The sequence below is a fragment of the Peromyscus eremicus genome, chromosome 13 (genome assembly GCF_949786415.1).
Source record: "Peromyscus eremicus chromosome 13, PerEre_H2_v1, whole genome shotgun sequence".
NCBI lineage: Eukaryota > Metazoa > Chordata > Mammalia > Rodentia > Cricetidae > Peromyscus > Peromyscus eremicus.
The window spans coordinates 20241192-20257892 of record NC_081429.1 but is presented as its reverse complement, the minus strand read 5'-3'; the positions used below and the strand labels follow the sequence as shown (position 1 = coordinate 20257892).

The 16701-nt window shown below is 41.2% G+C and overlaps 1 pseudogene; it reads right to left on the bottom strand.

The window, feature by feature from the left end:
* The window catches only part of LOC131923630 (alpha-enolase-like), a 63345-nt pseudogene extending 49908 nt beyond the window's left edge, over window positions 1–13437 (bottom strand).
* Between the last annotated feature and the right edge of the window lie 3264 nt (window positions 13438–16701).

Here is a 16701-nt window from a genome sequence, read left to right as displayed (position 1 = left end):
GGAGCTGCGAACTGCGGCGTGCATCTCCATGGTGACAGCCAGGGATGACCTGATTACTCTGGCCAGCATGGTGGTGATGCTTTTCTGCCTCTGGACTCTGTGTGCGTTCCTCTCAGGATGAGGATTTCCTCAAATGGGGACAGACTTCTTAGGAGATAAACAGGTAGGGAACTCTGGCTTCCCCGCTAGCAGCTCCATTAGTGGATGTACCCGGTGCCGTACTGTGCACAATGAACGCTTTTTCTTTTTCAATTAAAATTGATCAGCATGACTAATACTAAAAGGCCCCCTGCTTTAAAGCTTCTCCGGATTAGCATTTGGCCTGTGTGGGATGCCACAACACAACCATGGAGGTTCTTGTTCCCAGCCACTCCAGGTTCCCAGGAAAAGCCCAAGCGTAGGATGAGGATGCGGAGCTCTGTTAAGATGTGAATCCACTCCTGCATCTTGGCATGTCTCTGTTGTTACCTGTGGCAGTGACTCTCATCTGTAGGACCAATTAAACCCAGCCATTCACTATCGATCCAAAACAGATTTCCTTTTGTACTTACTACGATAATTGTTCAGACACCAGGGGAGGGGACAATGAAATATATTCACAAACATTAAATTAAAACTCCACTTTATTTTCTATTTTTCAATAAAATGGAAGAAATTTCCTTTCTAAGTGTAGCCATGCCTCTTCTTCCTGCGGCTGACGTCATGAGTTAGGGCTGGGAGTTACTATGTTGCGTTTGTGGTCATAGTGAGTTGATTTTCCCCCACAAACAGAAAGACAATAGAAACAAAGCTTAAAACTATAATGCGCTCCAAAAACCTCTGGGAATTAGGAAGGGAAGAGCAAGCAATGAAATGAGTGGATTAGTTTGATTCATAATTTATGTGCAAAAATACATGCTTGGGAACAACCCAAGCAGATATTCTGTGCCATATGTTTGCTCTAGCATGGTGACTGCTGTCAATTACAGTGCCCGAGTGATAGAGCTTCTTAATGGTACTAGTTTGTTACTCCAAAATGAACACATGATCATGGTATTGGAGAGGTATACTCCCCTTAACAATCCTTGTTTCCTCTTTCTTTCTTTCTTTTTTTTGGAACTGAGTTTCATCATAGGGTATCAGCAGTCATTTCCCAGATTAAATTCCTATGATTTAAAGAGGCAGCTGCGGTGGCCCTATTTTATTTTATTGTATTAACTGTATACAGAAAAGTTCCTACTGTTGGACAGTCTTTAAAATCGTGCAGATACAGGAGTTTTTGGCGGAAGAGGGATTTTCCGGGCACAAGCATAGGTAATGAAGGTCCAGGTGTTTCACCCACACTTCGCGTAGACGCAATCACAATATTCCAATACAAACTCTGCCACCACAAATGATGACTGGATCCCATTCTTGTAAGTTTGGATGTGGCTCGGGACATGGCCTATGTACACACACACACACATGTAAGGTGATTCCCAGGCACTATTCAAATTCCCAGAAGCATGTCAGCTGGCCTTTTGTTAACACCCTCAAAATGACCCTTCTTGTGATTCACTTGTGAAACAACTTACAAAAGCCATTCTACATGTCAAACTTCATTCTGTGCAATTTTCTTTTGGTTGAAAATTGACACTAAAGATGTTTTGTCTTTCAGAACACTTCCCTTTGGGAGCCAAAGGCCTGATGATGTATAATCCTTCCTGAAGGTTTTATGGCAAGGCTTCACAAAGCAAACATTTTTCCCTTATGTTATATCACCCTGACAAACAAAAATGCTGAGCCATTTAATTACCAAGCCTGCCTGACACATCCAGAAAGTCAAATATTCTGGCAGCGTCTAGCTGAAGGGGAAAAATGCATTGAATTCCCAGAGTTACTTGTCAAGACAATGTCAACAAGGAAACTAGTAAATAATCTGGTGGGCCCAAGAGTAGATACTAGTGGGCCTGAGAGTAGATACTAGTGTGCGCTGGAACACTCCCCAAGGCTCTGCCTCAGCACCATTTGCCTCACATCTTTGCATCCCGGTATGCCAGCACTTGGAGCTGCAGGCTAAGGACTCAGGCGATGGTAAGCACAGGACAGAAGAGCAGCAGGCAGGACGTACGTCCATGATAAGAGTCGGTTTACAATTTACAGAGTTCCAAATCTGGAATTTAGATGCATAATTCCCAAAGTAACTGCTGGAAGGAACCTGCATAGACATCGAGAGGCAACAGAATATTCCTGTGTGACAGACAGTCCCCAGGATTCAGATCCTGTCATATTTTGGAGCTCAACCCATCACCAGAATGTTCCCATTACCTTTATTTAATGTCCCTTCCTCTTCTGAGAACAGTTAATCCCTGTAACAAATTGCAGCCCATTTTATAGTAAAAACTAAGCGAAAGTATGAAAATCACTCTTTAAATGCTTTGGTTTGCATGCTTGAAACATTTTCTCATTGTCTTTTTTTCTGTCAATCATATGTGAAAAGAGAGAAAAGTACATGCACTTTGAGATGGGCACTGTTGTGAACACTGGAGTTCTGTGGAAATGATACAGTCCTTTCATATAAATTATAGTCAAGTTTAGGGGCTGGAGAAAAAATAAACCTGTAAAAGGGAAAACAAGAAGATGAGAAATAGCTCAGTGGGTAAGAGTACTTGCTGCAGGAGCATGAAGCCCCCAGCACCCCTAGAAAAAGCTGGGCATGGCCATGAGCTGGGCGTGGCCGTATGCCCGGAACCCAGCACTATCAAAGGTGGAAGTAGTAGGATCTGGATTCTTGAGCTTGCTGGCTTCTAGCCTAGCTTCAGGCTCAGCAAAAGACCCTGTTTGAAGGAAGTAGGGTAGAGTGATAAAACAGAATGCTACTACCTTCCTCTGGCCTTCATGTATACACATGGGCATGAAAATACACACACTCTCTCTCTCTTTCTCTCTCTCTCGACCATAACCAAACTTAAGAAAGGGGATAGTTGTGAGATTGATGCACACTGCATTATTAGAAATGAAAACTCTGAAAGTTCAAAATAACATACAAAAATTTAAGTACCTATTTGTACTCAATGGGTTATAAGAAAATAATGTAAAAAAAAAAAAAAAAGAAACAAGAAGTTGGAGGTAGGGATATAGGGTAGAGGTCCAGAAGAAATTGTCAGGAGGGATGGATATGATGACATGATCTAAATATACTGAACCACACTCAAAATTCTCAATAACATACAAAAAGAGAAACCTGCTATGTAGACCAAGCTGGCCTCAAACTCAAAAAGATCTACCCGCCTCTAAAGCCAGCCTGGGTTACCTAGAAAAGACTTCTACTAAAACAAAACAAAACAACAACAAAAACGCCAATTATTTTAATACCATTAAGCTGAAAATATAAGCCATTAAATGAGAAAAACCATTTTCAAATAATACATCTGAGAAGTCAGAAAATATTTAAAAATCCCTTTTAAAAATGCAAGAACTATATATACAAATAAATAAAATAACACAAATAGTGCATAGATAATATTAGACATGAGAAAAGTGAAAGTTGCAGGCATGCTGAGACAAAGCTACTCCCTCACTGTGAGGGCCACGGACAGAGAGAGGCAATCTCAAGCATGTTGAAGCATGGGGAAAACTGGAAGACTCAGGCTTTATTGGTGGAAATGCTGATAAGTATTGCATGTCAGAAAACAGTTTCACAGTTTTTGAAGTTTTTAAGCATCTTCTTACCATGTGACTCCACAGTTTCACTTCTCAGTATTTACTTAAGAGAAATGAAGGTGTAGACCTGTATGAAGATTTGTTTACCATTACATATGCATTATTTCCCATCATGCTTCAAACAGTAAAGCAATCCAAACATCCACAAACCGGTAAGACAAACAAACAAACAAAACCAATAATAACCACACCATGAGTTATTTCTCAGCTAAAGATCAAATTAGTTATATATGTAGCAAAGTAGAAACAAATCAAAATTAAAAATACTAAGTTTGAGTAACATTTTATTCTGGGTGCTGCTGTGGGATGGTCTGTATGTCAAATGCTCTGATTTGTCAATAAATAAAACACTGATTGGCCAGTGGCCAGGCAGAAAGTATAGGCGGGACTAACAGAGAGGAGAATTGAGAGAACAGGAAGGTGGGAGGAGACACTGCCAGCCTCTGCCATGACAAGCAGCATGTGAAGACGCCAGTAAGCCATGAGCCACGTGGCAAGGTATAGATTTATAGAAATGGATTAATTTAAGATGTACGAACTAGATAGCTAGAAGCCTGAGCCATTAGGCCAAACAGTTTAAATAATATAAGTGTCTGTGTGTTTATTTTATAAGTGGGCTGTCGGACTGCTGGAGTTTGGCAGGAGCTGGAGAGAAAACTCTCCAGCTACAGGGTGCTGGCTAATTTTAGGTCAACTTGATACAAGCTAGAGTCACTGGAGAGGATGGAAAACCACCTGAGAAAATGCCTCCATAAGATCCAGCCTTAGGGCATTTTTTAAATTAATAATTGATGTGGGAAAGCCCAGCCCACTGTGGGTGGGGCTGCCCCTGGGCTGCTGGTCCTGGGTTCCATAAGAAAGCAGGCTGAGCAAGCCATGGGAAGTAAGCCAGTAAGCAGCACCCCTCCATGGCCTCTGCATCAGCTCCTGCTTCCAGACTCCTGCTCTGTTTGAGTTCCTGTCCTGGCATCCTTGGATGTTGAACAGTGATGTGGAAGCATAAGCTGAGTAAATCCTTTCCTCCCCAACTTGCTTTTGGTTGTGGTGTTTTATCACAGCAATAGTAATGTTAGCTAAAACATTATGACAAGACCAAATTTCTACAAAGGGGCAGTCCACAGTGTCAGGAAATGGTTGGCAAGTCTCTGGGGTACTGGCAATAGAGACCTACTAAAAGCACTGTAAGAAAGCATTTTAGGGTGAGAGAAATCTTATACAACATGACTGTGGGTACATTTATATAATTGCCCAAATAAATTCTGTGATATTTATCTCATTGATTTAAAAAATTGCATTTTAATAAAAATTTGTGATGCGTTTTGTTAATTATAGCTCTTTATTTTTTTGAGAATTTCATACATGAATACTGTATTTTCTTCACAGGCTATTCCATTGTCCTTGGAAAAAAAATTCTATTGCTGAAGACATTACAAACTTTGGACTTGGTATTTGAAGGAATTGACCTGGAATCCTCCCCACTGTGATAGCTCTCATAGTGCCCTAAAAGTGCTATGTAAGCTGCCAAGGAGAAAAGCAATCAATGATCCTACCCAGCTGTGAAACCAGGGCAGAATGTCCCCAAGGGTGCAATAGTGACATTTATATTTTGCATTTAATCAACAACCACCTAGTTGGACTTAAGTCACACTCAGTTGGTGGGAAGTCATGGCTGATACTGTAAACTCAGTCAGTTAATGGTAGCTGGTGAGGTCATAGACATCAGAGAGAACCTATGACTGTCACTTTCCTATGCCAGCATGATTTGTAACTGTTGGTAGCTTTCATCACCCCTATCAGAGAAACTCATTTTTGTATAGAGACTATAACAGAAATTTATAACTGATCAAAATTGGAGTCAGATGGAAGGGAAGGTGGGGAGTAGTTGGGAGGAGCAGAGGGAGGAGAAATTGTAATCAGGATGCATTGTATGAGAAAAGAATTTATTTCCAATAAAAGGGAAAATATATATATATATATAAGGAGACCTACTGTGGATGATTTATTGACAAATAAATCACTGATTGGCCAGTAGCCAGGCAGGAGGTATAGGCGGGACTAGCAGAGAGGAGAATTGGGGGAACAGGAAGGTGGAGTCAGAGAGACGCCAGCCTGCTGTCCAAGGAGCCACATGTAAAGTCAACAGGTAAAGCCACAGAATATGTGGCAACATATAGATTAACAGAAATGGGCTGAGTTAAGTGTAAGAACTAGTCAGTGGTAGGCCTGAGCTAATGGCCCAGTAGTTTAATTAATTTAAGTTTCTGAGTGGTTATTTTATAAGCGGTTGCAGGGTCCGTGGTGCTGGGCAGGACTGGAGAAAACTCCAGCTACAGAGAACCATGACTATGGGGTGCTAGCACAAACGGATGCAAACCTCTAAACACAATACTCAGGGAACATTGCGGATGAAGGGGTGGAAGGACTTTAAGAGATAAAGCACTGGTATGTTTGCTGGGAGCTATGGATGATAGGGAAACTTCACCCGAGGAATCTCAAAACCATAGCCACCTAAATGAAACCTGTACAGTGACAACAGTAAGTGACAAGCCAATATGAATGTGGGAAATCTCAAAACTTCCCCAGAGGAAGAGCTACAAGCAATTAATGGGTGCTGAGAGAGGGAGAATCAGTCTGTTATATTTCTATACCCTGTTTAAAATCACAATAGTCCTATGCCCATAGATATAATTATATCCTAAGTGGTTAGCATTAATTAAATCATTTCACCAATTTTATTTTAATTTTTCAAGATAAAATCTGAAATTAAACATTTTGTTTTTCACCATTCCCTATAACATTGAATGTGGTTTCACCTTAAGTGGCCTTTTCCAATACCAATTATCCTCAGATAATGAGGTATTATGTGGCTATCACTTCACAATGTACTGTCTCCATTGGACATAGTTTAAAATAGGAGCAACCTAAAGTCTAATAAACTACAGAGTAGAATTAGGGGAGATGTTTGTTTGTTTTTCTGCCTTTGTAAATAGGAGTCTGCTATAGTCTGCATACAGACGGCTGCTGGTAAGTTCAGTAGCTCAAACTAAAACAAGATGGCTGCCCCAGCTTTAAACATGGTACAAGTCTTTGAAACAGCAGCAATATCAAAGAGGAAGTATAAGAAACTCAAACTGTCCTCAGACCAGTGCCCCAAAATCCTGGTTACTATTCTGTCCTCAGAAGGGAAGATCCAATTCATGAGGCATCTCTTTAGAAGACTGTGTTCACTTGTTTTTAGAATAGATTAATGTATAATAATTGCTTCTGTTTTCAATAATTCCAGGAGTGTTACTGAGGTGCTTGAGTGTCCTCTCAATGTCAGATGTGGGCCTTTTCATTTGGAAGCCCAGTTCCATTTGAAGATCGAGTTCAGTTGGGAAAGTATTTGCCTGGCATGCACACAGCCCTGGGTCTGGCTCCCAGGACTGCACTAAAATAGGCATGGTGGAACATGTCTGTAATCCTAGCACTAGAAGGTAAGAGCAAAGGGGTCAAAGTTCAAGGTCATTTACCTACATCATGAGTTCAAGACTGGCATATGAAAGAAGAAGAGGAAGAAGAAGAGGATGAGGAAGTGGAGAGCAGGAGGAGGAGGAGGGGGAGGGGGAGGAGGAGGAGGAGGAGGAGGAGGAGGAGGAGGAGAAGAAGAAGAAGAAGAAGAAGAAGAAGAAGAAGAAGAAGAAGAAGAAGAAGAAGAAGAAGAAGGAACAGCCTGGATATAGAATGTTTCTACATCTGATCTTTCTCTTCTGCCTTAGTGAAATCAGAATTTTAGAGAGAAGGCACCTTGTCTATATGTGATGAATAAGAGAGAGTCAATCAGGTGTGGCAGAGCACATAAAATAAGATACTTTTGCCTTTTAGTCACTACAGTTTTGCTATAGCCACACTATTCAGCCCCTGGAACTAAAGGTCGTTTCATTCAATTGAGAGACCTCTGGATTTGCAATTTGGGATTAATGAATGTACAAGGAAAACCAAGACAAATAAACCTGATTGTATGGACTTTTAATATATTAAGGGACAAGGTATTAGTGCTTGTATGTAAAGATACAATGTTTACTAGTAAAGAAAGACCACAGCAATTTAACATAACAGAGATATCAAGTGTCTGAGACAGAGCTAGAGAATAAAAATGTCCATGTGATTCCAGTACACTTGAAGCTTTTGACCCATCAATATTCTTCACTTTCAATTTAGAAGTCACTCACATGACTTCTCAATGAAATGCTCCTTTGTAATAGCAATAATTTCATGTACTATTCATGGCTAATTTCTCAACCCTAAGAGATGTGAACAACTTATTTAGTTTAAGTTTTGGAACATTTTAGGAAGGCCAGAATTCCATACCAGTCTCTTTTCCATCAATCAATACACTTTATTTCTGTAGTGCATCAGCAAACTGTTATTACATAATAAATTGATATCGATGGTGGAGCTGACATCTACACTCTAATACTAAACATATACAGAATTATAGGGATATAGAAATAGAAGACAGATTTATGTCTTAAAGGGGGTAGTTTATACTTCTACTTGAGTTCCACTCAAATAATCAGTTTCCCTGGAGACATCATATACACCCAGTAGCTAAGCAAATTATTAAGGAGCATTAGGTTTAAAGGAAGATATATAATGTACCAATATGACAGGGAGTGTTTCTGAAAGCCAAGAGTTAGATTGCTTCATTTTGGAGATATGTAAACTTGTTTAACCTTTCACTTTCCATGTTACACTGACAGAATCTTTTCATCATAATGGAGAGTAATCAGCTGGTGATGGGGTATGGTTTCACAATGCGGGCTTTAAGTTTGCATGCCCCATAGTTCTTCTAGGACTCAAGTCTAGTCTTCCACTGAACTCGGGTCAGCACACAGGATCCGTATTAGGTGACACTATACTTTATTATATATTGTAAGTTCTTTTTTTAAATCTTAAGCCACTTTTCTTCTTCTTCTTTGCAGATATTCCAAGAAGCCTATTGTCTTCTTTGTGCAGTATTGACCAGTTTTATCCATAGTGTTAGAAGTGTTTACTTACACTTTATATGCCGCATTAGTACGAAGATCTGTCATTTATGCTGGACCTGAACTGTAACAATTCCAGGGCTGCAATGGCCTGACTATATATATTTTCTGCCACATTAGGGGTGGATGAGGAGACAGAGCTGATGGAGTCTTCATTCACCACTGGTTGCAACATGTTACAATGAGCGTAGAAAAAGATTTAGCAGCTTTTTCAAATGACAAACATAAACCTACATATGATATCCCCCCACACACAAAGTCTGAACATTTACTCCAAAGCACTAAAGTACATCTATAAACAAATCTTTATAGATAAAATTAATAGGAAAATTTATCTGTCAGGGTCCCAAACTGGAAACAACTCAAGCAGCAGCCGTAAAGTAGCAGATGGACAAACTCCAGGGTGTTTACCCAATGGCATACTCCTGCGAAGTTAAAGTATTGATACACAAACAAAGGGCTGGGGAAACAGCTCAGTGAGCGAAGGGCTTACTGGCTTACTGCACAAGTGTGAGGAGCCAAGTGTGGATTCCCAAGCAGGCAGTGAACAGCTGAGCACATCCAGAGACTCACTGAGCAGCCGTGCCAGGCTAGTGGAGACTGCACCATGTTCAGTGACAGTGTCCCAAAAAGTCATGGTGGAGAGCAGTAGAGGAAGGCACTGGAAAGTAATCTTTGACCCCTACACAACATTCACACACACACACACACACACACACACACTTACACACACACACATACACATGCACACGCACACGCACACACACACACAACACTGGTTAGCTTTCACATATGTATATGTCATACAAACATTTATGCAGACACAAATACATGGTGAAAACCTAGGTGAATTTGAAATAATTATGTTGAGAAGAAAGAAAGAAAGAAAGAAAGAAAGAAAGAAAAGAAAGGAAGAAAGAAAGAAAGAAAGAAAGAAAGAAAAAGATATAAACAAACTTGGTATAATCACACTTTTATGTGATTATAGAAAAAATTAAGTCAATCTATAATTGATTAGGGAAAGCCAGGGTGCCAATTAGGAAGGAATGTTAATTAGTACAAAGGATCTTCAACATAGATCAAAAGTTTGTACATCCTGATCAGTGTGGGTGTGGTTATTTACATACCCATACATACAGGCAAGCACACATACAATGCGTATATACATAGAAAGAGAGAAAGTAAGAAAGGTTGTTTTTTTTTTTTTTTAACATTGCTTAATTTTCATTGCATACAAAGTTTGGCTGCTCATTTCTAAAGTCTGTAGTGTACAAAATACAGTTCCTGGCCAGCTAATCAGTATGTATATTACTCAGTATGTATAAGATACATATGTACATATATAAAATACTATATTTTAACTGCATGTAGCTTATGTCACTGGTATGTATATTAAACTGTTGGGGAGAAATAATATAAATAAAGATGTTCAATGTTATCATACATCTAGAGAGTTTCCCAACAGCCTTTCACCAAAGGCATTTCTAAAATGTACATTTACATTTTAGAGCGAAGGGCTGAGACACAGAGAGCTGTTTACAACTGAGGAAGCCCAAGGTGGTAGCCTAGAGTTCCTGCTTCTTACCAGCTGAGGCGCGGTATGTGGCACCCTGAATCCGAATCTTAGTAGATGGACACAAAGAGCTAGGGACATCCTATAATTAAATTTAACAAAGGCAGAGACAGTAATAGCAGTATCCTGAAGACAGCTGCAGCTCTGTCTGAGGAGAATCAGTGCTAGAAGAGTCAGGACACCTACAATACTCAGGGAGACTCGCAACAGAAGCAGTTCAGACACCAGAGCTCCTACCTGGCTCTCCCACCGTGCACTTTCAACTGTGGTTTTCATGGTCTGCCAGACCTTTGCAATGGCATTTTTTAAGTCCCATAGTCTTTCCTTTGAATGATTTTTCCCTTCAATAAATATATCATCTGCCTGTGCTAGAGAGGAAAGGTTGCACTGAGAGTTAAACACGAATCTGTGTAGTAAACACACTGGTTAACTAACCAGTTATGTTAGTCATTGTCGTGTTGCATGAAGAGACACCATGACCAAAGTAACTCCTGAGAAAGAAAGCATTTAACGGGGGAGGGGAGCTTGCTTACACTTTCAGAGGCTTAGTCTATTATCATCATGGCAGGAAGCATGGCGCTAGAGCAGTATCTGAGAGCTACATCCCTTTTCACAGGCAGAGAAAGCCAGAGTGAGAGTGAGGAACTGAGAGAGCAAGAGGAAAGGGGAGGGAGAGACTGGGCCTGTCACGGGCTTTTGCAACCTCAAAGCCCACCCCCAGTGACGTACTTCCTCCCACAAGGCCACGCCTCCTAATCCTTCTCCAATAGCGCCCCTCCTAGGTGACCAAGCATTCAAATATATGAGCCTATGGGAACCATTCTCAGCCAAACTACCACATCCATCAGCTGTGTTTTATATTTTGCCTACTTTAAAAATGAATAGCCAACTTTTTCTCACAATGGCAATCAAACAACGCTGGGAAAACATGCTTGTAGATAGATATAAAAATGACCAGACATGAAAGGCCGATAGATACAGGTAAATGAAAAGGGACGGTCATTCTTAGTTCCATACACTGTACCGTGATGCCAATGCAGCCTGGGAGAAAGGCACTACTGGGGGCACACTGGAATTAAAGTCTCCTTCAGGGAAACGGGAAGTTAGTTCACTGTTTTGTGGTCTGGTCTGAAGGACGGCAAGAGGCCAGCCCACACTTCTGAGGACAACCAATTAGAGATTCCTTAAGAATCTGAGTCCTGCCGGGCGGTGGTGGCGCACGCCTTTAATCCCAGCACTCGGGAGGATTTCTGTGAGTTCGAGGCCAGCCTGGGCTACCAAGTGAGTCCCAGGAAAGGCGCAAAGCTACACAGAGAAACCCTGTCTCGAACCCCCCCCCCCACAAAAAAAAAAAAAATCTGAGTCCTCTGTGTTTCCTCTAACACAAAGGTTCTCAACCTTCCCAATGCAGCAACCCTTTAATACAGTTCCTCTGTTGTGGTGACCCCCAACCATAAAATTACTTTCATTGTTACTTCATAACTGTAATTTTGCTACTGTTACAAATCATAATTAATATCAGTGTTTTCTGACGGTCTTATGCGACCCCTGTGAAAGGGTCATTTGACCCCATAGGGGTCACAACTCACGGGTTGAGAACCCACGCACAGGTGAAGATTTTAGTGGCCATTCAATTACTTACTGTGAACTTCATGTAATTATTTTTCATGTGTAAGAAAATAACATCCACAGGGACATCTCCAAGAGACCAAGCAATGACATTTATTTTGGCAGTATCTATTGATTTAATTTCTCAGTGTGTGAGTTGCATGCAAGCAAGTTTCTAAGATAAATACTCATGAAAGCTGCATCTCTCCAGTCTGGCTTCTGGAACACCAAGTAGACATTACGTACCATGGAAGCAGGTTAAGAAATGGTGAGCTCAGCACCTAAGGAGGTTTCTAGCTCTGGGGAAATGACTTATTCTGTGAGATATGAGACATTTTTTTCAAGCTGCCCTTTGCACTCTACCTCTAAAATGTTCTGTACTGCGGCCCATTTTCCTCACCGCCCGGGCCCCCTCTTCCCTTGCCTGGACTGATGACCACTAGTTAACCTGGTGTTACTTTGTCCACTGAAACCACTGGCCACGAAGGAATTAAAGTTGTTCTTTAAAAAAAAAAAAATGTATATTGAGCTCTATGTGATGGGTTAGGCCTGCAATCCCAGCACTCAGGAGGCAGAGGTAGGAGGATTATTACAAGTTTGAAGCCAGTTCGGTCTACATAAGCAAGGTCAAGATCAGATGGGGCTACAGAGTAAAACGGGATCTCAAAGAAAGCAAAACAAGCAAGTGAAAAAGTAAATTATAGCCTGCTGCTTCCCTACTTATAGCATGCAAATATTTTCATAATGTATTTGGAATAAAATCACATTGTAGGCATGGAATTTTAAATTATCTAACTCCCCATCTCAGCTCACTCCCCTGTGCTAACCCCACTCCTGGTACACTGAGTTTCTGTCTCTTCTCTTTCTGTCTATTAGGTTTACTTGTGTATTTCCTTGGACTGCAACAGTCATTATTATAACCTTAAGTAAGCTGGCTCCTGCTTAGGTGTCAGGATTCAGTCTGAATACTGGTCCCCAGAGAAGTGTTCCTGATCACCCAGTGTGAAATGCCACTGTCACATGACTGTTTATTGACAACATAGTGTTTATCACATGCCACTTACTTTTTGTTATTTGTTCTCCTGGTTATTACTTACAGTTCCCACTGGAATTACACTATTTGAAACTGAAGTTGTTATGTATTATAATAACTAGTACAACGCCAGTGTCTATAAAACTGTCTGGCCTATGGTAGATAATCCATAACTGTATTTTATGAATTCATAATGTGTAAAAAGAAGAAAGGGCCGGGTGGTGGTGGCACACACCTTTAATCCCAGCACTCGGGAGGCAGAGCCAGGTGGATTTCTGTGAGTTCGAGGCCAGCCTGGGCTACCAAGTGAGTTCCAGGAGAGGAGCAAAGCTACACAGAGAAACCCTGTCTCGAAAAACCAAAAAAAAAAAAAAAAAAAAAAAAAAAAAAGAAGAAAGGCAGATGAACCCCAGTTCTGTGCACATTACTTAGTTCACCATAGAAGCCATGCTGCTGTTGAACAGTAGTTACAGGTGATACAGATTAAAATACCGTAAGTCTTTACTCAGCACCATCGTGGTAAGTACAGGAACCAGAGTGGTTTGAAGGAGAGCTGGGACATAGCTCAGGACTGCATGGGCACGTGAGAATGCATAGTCAAGAAATCCTGTGTAAACCAGTGAAAATTCTTAAGGAGACATGGGGGTAGATTCTGGGTAAACAGCCTAATAGGATTCATGCTAAAGGCAGGCCTGGGTGACTAGACCACATATGAGACATGAGGATATTAATGCTATCAGGAGACTAATCAGTGCGCTACATTGTTCTGCTGAGAATGCTTGGGATCTTTCTAGCCAGTGTTTGAAAGAGACCCTACCATAAGTACCCACTTTCAAATGGTTTTGTCTTGTTTTGACTTATAGAGAGGAGAGTAGAAATCACTGAGTAAAGTATACAAATATTTATGGGACATTCCACGCCCAGAGCCCTCCTAGGCGTATAAGCTCAGATGAGACCAGGTGAAATGGAGATTGCTCTCTGGTCTCCTGCAAGGCAAAACAGAAGAGTTTCCTTCTGCCAACAGAGAAGATAAATGCAGTGAACAGGAAGTAGGTGTATTATCCTTCCAGGAACTGGTAATGGCCTTCAGAGACGTAGGCCGCTGTGTATAAGCTTTCCAGATGAATTGTTTAAAAACTACTTAGGGTGTATCTTTTTCTCTTCATTTGTTCCTCTATTTGCAATTCTCCTGCTGCCTTTTGGAAATCATTATGAGGAAAGAACAAATCAAAGTAGGCAGACTCTGTTTGAGCTCATGCAGAGTCAGCAAGACGATGGTGAGTGCATTTGGGAGGGAGAACGTCTGGGGGAGTGCAAAATGCTCGCTCGCACTCGCTCACATCTCACCTGGAGCAGCCCACTCTCACCTGCCAAGGCTTGCACATGCAGCCCCTGATGGATTTTGGAAGGCTGCTCTGCAGCGTTTGCTGATTCCACAGTGCCAAAGGAGAATTGACTATCTGCAAAGGCTCTGGAGACCGGCCGGAGCTCTTGGCTTACCTAGTGCTTTATCTCCAAAAGTAACCATGGAGGAAAATCGTGGCCTAATTTACTGGAACCATAACAAATATTTATTGAATAAATGCATAGGTCAGTTGTACCTTCCCAGGAATTGCTATTAAACCAAGAAGCCAATGTACTGTGTCTGTGTGAAGAGCTTGAATTGTAAAAACGCTTTCTTTGAAATGATTCCTTTTGTAGCAAACAGCTACACAGCTGACGTAGAGGACCAGCTCAAGAAAATATTCAAACCCACATTGGTTTCCTTACTCCCTATGATAAAAGGAAAGAAAGTGAAACTTGAAAATGTTTATGACCAAATGGCTTTATACACACACACACACACACACACACACACACACACACACACACACACAAACAAAACAAAAACAGGATATGTCCATCTCCAAATTCATAGCAAGTTGTCAAGTTTGACCAAATGGCTTTTTTTGGTCTTCTCTCGGCCAGCATGTCTAACACACAGCAGTAGGAATCACAAAGAGGAGCAGGAGGGAGACAAAATTGATTACGGAACCTTTGTAATTTGGAAACCTGCACTCCAAATCTGTGATTCTCAGAGTGGAAGTCTTCTGTTGTCAGCCTGCCTTACCCTGCACCCCACCCCAGGGTCTTCCTGAACATGAGATGCTCTCTTTAGTCACTTAACAAGCATTTCATGAACACTCACTCTATCCCAGGCACTACACCAAGGGTTTGCCCTTGAAGAGCTCAAAATCTGGCAAAGGAGAATGACCTAAAACATGTAGCTTCAAGCAAATCACTGTGGGTGTCGTCCTGGCTGAGATATGCTCTTTTAATACAAAAGACTCTGGGAACATAGAGAGAAAAGCTTCCAGCTTCGCAGGCTGAGCCTATCTGTTTCTGCATATGGTAGAACGAATTGGAATCTTTCATTATAAAAACACTTCTGCACCCCAATTGCTAATATAGTTCATGGTAATGAGGACCCTCAATAGTTATTGCTTCATTGCTTTGTATTGATATCCAATCACTGTGCAAATAGTTGAAGTCTCACATTTTTGCCACTGAGCAAATCGCGGTCAGAATTTAATAAGATCTTATTGTAAAAATTAGCTTTGTATTGAATCTCTTCAGGGAAACTCAAACCATGCAAACTTTGAAAACATACGAAGGGATTGGTTTTGGTACCACCATGGCAGAGTAGACTCGTGGTAGAGGAGCGCTGGAAAAGCGGCAGGTGCATCTGTGTATCTGCTGCTGGACGTCTTGGCTGATTCTTCTCCTGGCTACCCTAAAAAATTGTGGTCACCTACACAATGGAAGTCTATTTTACTATAAAGAAAAACTAAAATAACACAAAATGGATGGATCTGGAAAGTATTATATTAAGTTAGATTATATATACATCATTATATATACATACATATATATGTATGTATATATGTATAACTACAAATGGAATTAACTTGAACAGAGTGGGGCAAAGAGACATGTGTGACGTGAAGGCGGGACGATGACTAGGGAGAGAGAATATGAGCCTGGGCAGGGCCTGGGGGAGCCGAGGTGTGGGAAGATCAACTGAAATATTTTTAGTTTGAAAATGCTATAAGGAAACCTAGTATTTATTTGCTAATTCAAACTATGAATTGAAACCCCTGTAGTTTGCTATTGCCGATCCAGGATGCGTGGAGCCCGAGGGCAGGGCAGAGCATCCCTGTCTGCTCATGTACTGCCACTGCCCCAGCTGCTGAAGGACCTTCCACACGTCCAGCCATCCCAGCTGTATCTTGTAAATAAGTCTAAAGAGAAGAAAGGGCAGAAGTATCATTTGGTGTTTGGACAGTAGGACAAGACTCAGGGGCAGCTGTTATATTAAGTTCTCCTGGTCACACGGTACATACCACATACAAACACATACCACATTACTCAAACACATGCATCACACACCACACACACACACACACACACACACACACCACACCACACAAACACAAACATCACACACACATCCCACACACCACACATACACACACATCCCACATACATTACACACATCACACACAACACCACACTCAACACCACACACATACACACACACACACACACACACACACACACACACACACCACAAGAAAAGACAAAAAATTCTAGGAAGATATACAAAAAAATCAGTTTTCAAAATTCAAAGGCTGTGTTGGAGATCACGTTTCTAAAAATGCAACACAGCACCTCCCCCAGACTCCATGAGCTTACTACCGAGCAAAACTACTTTCAAAATGAGTAATGAGCAAATTTCT